Below are 4355 nucleotides of genomic sequence, written 5' to 3'. Positions count from 1 at the left end.
TGTGTAGCGCATGGTCAAAGCCTCTGAATAGAAGCTGGAAGGTCAGAAGAGAGAGAGAGAGAGAGAGAGAGAGAGAGAGAGAGAGAAGTGAACAGCCAGCGTCCTGAACCACATGCTGAGGGCAGACTGAGGCACACTGAGTGAAAACATGACTTTCTCTTTGGAGGTGCAGAGTCACTGCCTTTGAAGACACACCAAGGAGAGTGGGCAAGCCCTCCCATCTGTTCACAGTGGCTGCTGGCCTCAGAAATGCAGCTTCATTTGAAGAGTGGATTAAAAGGCTCTGCACTGCAGGGTGCTGGGATCAGAGCTGCCCTTGAGCCCAGGAGCCTGGGAAGGTCCCAGAGCCAGGCTGGCTTCTAGCAATGGGATTACAGAGGAAGGAGGCTGGTAACCCTATTCTACCTCTGGGACCCTAAGCTCCTTTATACAGGGGAGGGGTACTGTCCCAACTCCCTGAAGCCTCTGATTAGTCAAACCTTCCTGGAATGGTGAAGAATAAATTCAAGAAGGTATCCTGATGCCAATCTCTGGCCTCCACATGTGTCTGCATAGGTGAACACATATACATACTACACACACACACACACACACACACACACACACACACACACACACACACACCCATGAATGCCTGAGGGAGGAGATGAAACATGGGGAAAACAGGTTCTGCAATTATTTCACTGCTGGGCCCACTGGACTAGCAGAACACTGTCCCACACTGCCCATTAAGAAACATGCCTGGTGAGCCCAAGACAGCCTGACCTGAAACTACCAAAGTATTTACTCATTGTCTCACAATCACTATAAGGACTTTCTTCCTTGGTAATAGGCTGGATTGGTAACACAAAGGCTAGCCTGCTTATAGATGCGTGTGAATTAGTGACCAGAACAGAACAAGTGTGAAAACTACAGCTAAGCTTTCCAAAGGGAAGAGACTCCCAGAGGCCAGGTATGATGTCCACCTGTCACTGCAACATTTGGGAAGCTCTCAAGTTCAGGAGTAACTTACACTATATAGCAAGACCTTCATGGCAAGAGAAACAAATAAATAAATACCTTCTAATAAATAAAAATAAGAACAGATTAAAAATGGTGATGATACAGAGGAAAAACTAACATCTAAGCTGGGCTGGTGACACATGCCTATAATCCTTGTACTTGGGAGGTTGGAATCAGGAGGGTCAAAAACTCAAGGCTAGCCTACATAGTGGGTTGCAGGCTAGTCTGGGATACATGCAACCCTATCTCAAAACAAAACAAAACATCAAGCAAATACACAAACAGCTATAGCTAATCTTTATTACCTGCAGATTTCTCATTTCCTACTTGCTAATACCCAGTCAGAGCGGCCAAGACCAAGGCTTGCAGCATGTTTGCAGTCACTCTCGCCCTGTGCTGAATTGTGAAAATTGGCGTTGGTTCCAGCTGATGTCCAGCAGAGTGGTGCTCTGTTTTCCAGTGCCAACAAACACGTCCTTTCCACAAGCTGCTCAGCATATGCATTCACATAGCTATGCTTTGTTTTGGCACTTTTCATGTTTAAGGTGTCCCCAGTAGGAGCCAAAGTACTGCTTAGTGTCCTTGAGTACAGGTGGCTGTGAGGTGCCTGATGAGGAGAAGCTGTGTTGGCTCAACTTTGCTGAGGTGGGATTGCAAGCCTGCCAGCTGTGATTTCAATCTTCCTGAGTTGACAGTCATTAATGAGCTCACAAGCATAAACATACATAGGTGAGGTCAAGTGCTGACCGGTCAGGTGGGAAAACTGAGTAGAGTCTGCAAGACCCTAACCCCAGGCTTCCCAGGAGTAGGATTCAGTGGGCTGACTCAGTGTGGGGGTGACTTGGGAACACAACTACTGCCAGCAATGAGAAGTCCCAGCAGAGAGTAGAGAGAACGGGGAAGATGAGAGTTTGAAAGTGGAGAATTTTCCAGACTTGCCATAGGACACAAATCTCAAATTCACAGAGTGCAATGGGATCCTGGCAGGATTAGTAACAGCAAGCTAACCGATCTAGCACAGTGATCCTGCACAGCACACCCCAAATCCAAGTTATTAAAACAAGAAGATGAGCTCAGAAGCTCATAGTGTGAGCTGAGTGAGGTGGGCACACTCCAATCCCAGCACTCTGGAGGTGGAGGTGGGAGAACGGAGAGTTAGAGGGCTAGCCTGGGCTACATAGATCTTCTCCAAAGAAAATAAAGCACATCAAAACTAAAGTAATCAAAGAAGTCAGAACTAGATCCTGTGAGACTGAGGACAGGGTTCTCAATATTGAATGAGGAGGGTCAGAACCCATTCACAAGAACTAATAGCCTAGTGACCTCTGCCTGAAAACACTATGCAAGAATCAGAGGAAGCCCGGCTAGTGTGGTTGCTCATGCAGGTAATCCCAGCATTTGGAAGTTCAAGCAGGAGGATAACTGGGGTTGGGAGCCAGTATTTCTAGGATACGAAGCAAGACCCTGTCTCAACAAACTCATCAGAGGAAAATAAAGTTACTTGCAGACACATAAAAGTGAAAACAATTTTCTGCTAAGAAACCTCACTGAAAAGATGAATTGTAAGAGTCAGAAATTGAACTCAAACAGAGGAGGGTATCTTCATTTGCTTCCTGATGCTGTGATAAAGACCAAGAGCAATTTGGGGAAGAGTGGGTCCATTTCAGCTTACAGTTTATAGCCCATCATGGAGGGAAGTCCAGGCAGGAATTCAAGATAGGAAAAGCCTGGAGGCAGAAACTGAACAGAGGCCATTGAGGGGTGCTGATTCCTGCCTTGTTTTTCAAGGCTTGCTCAGCCTGCTTTCTTACATAACCCAGAACCACCAGCCCAAGGGTAGCACAGCCCATGGTGGGCTGGGCCTTCCCACATTAATCCATCAAGAAAACGTCCCACAGACTTGCCTACAGACAGTCTGATGGAGACATTTTCTCATTTGAGTGTCCTTCTTCTCAGATGACACCAGACTATATCAAGTTGATGAAAACAAACAAGACCCACCACCACTAACAACAACCACCACCACAAACCACAACCTACAACCAGCAGAGGAATTTTGCAGGAAAGGAGCAGGAAGGGCCATTCATGAGCAGGGGTGTGAAGAGATAGAAATCTTCCCTGTGTAAAGCAAACATAGACAGGGCTTGAGCAATGTTCTCACCATGCAGTCATTGAACAAATATTTGTTAGCATTCAAGGTGCGCTGGCAAGACTCTTACATGACAGTGTGGAGTGACACAGGCCCAGAATGTCTGCCTTGTGAGCAGCTAAATTGCTTCCTACATTATGGGATGATTTCTATGATGGAGAAGGAGGACACAGGGTAGGGGGTTGTGACTGCTGGGAGCATGGTGGGAAAACAAATCTCCATTCTTACAGATAGCCTGGTCCATCAGAGGGGAGCTTGGGCTCCCGGGCTGCAGTAGAAATGTTCAGGGGTGATTAGAGAAATTGGTCTGCACTCATTTGCTGTCTCTAACACTCCATGCTTCCTCTTGTTTTCCAACTCAAAGAGGTACAATGGGGCTGAGTCTGTGGCTTGCTTGCCTAGTGTGCATGAAGCCCTGAGTTCAATCAGAACTACACAAATCAGGCATGGCAGTGCACTCCTATAATCCCAGCATGTGGCAGACAGAAGCAGGGGGATGAGATATTGAAAGTTATGCTTGGCCACATAGGCAATTTGAGACCAGCCTTGGCTACATAAGAGCCTGACTTTAACTCTCACTCCCCAAATAAGGCTATGATGATATAATGTGGTGAGTCCGAAGGCCATGGCACTATAGTCACTTCCCTGACCACCCTTGAAAGGGACAGCTGGGAAGGATAGTGTAGGGGGTCATGGGGGAAATCACCTAGCAGTTGGATGGAGGATAGTTTGCAGCCACACCGGCTTTACCTTTGGAGAAAAGGATATCAGTCTAAAGGAAAGACACATTAGAATTGATGTGTTGTGTTTGCACAGCAATTTAGCAATCTCTGTTGAGATCCTGGGATGAGAGATTACAGCAAACAGGAGTGTTATCCTGATTTAGGAAGAAGTGGATTTAAATCTACAACCACAGCAGTTAAGAATGTAGGCTATTCTTGCAGAGGACCCAAATAGAGTCCCCGGCACCCACACTCATAAACACATGTAACTCCAGCTCTGTGGAGTTCTGATACCTCAGGTCCCTGCAGACACACACACACACACACACACACACACACACACACACACACACATATTAAAAATTAATATTTTAAGTGAGACACAGGATTTTGGGTTATGTCCAGGTATGCATTTAATGATAGAGGTTTCAAAAGTAAGTTTTACAATCTATAAAGCAGTTTTACTTATGAGTTTAAATTTG

Source organism: Cricetulus griseus, chromosome 3 (assembly GCF_003668045.3).
Source record: "Cricetulus griseus strain 17A/GY chromosome 3, alternate assembly CriGri-PICRH-1.0, whole genome shotgun sequence".
NCBI classification, from domain to species: domain Eukaryota; kingdom Metazoa; phylum Chordata; class Mammalia; order Rodentia; family Cricetidae; genus Cricetulus; species Cricetulus griseus.
This window is presented reverse-complemented; position numbering follows the sequence as displayed.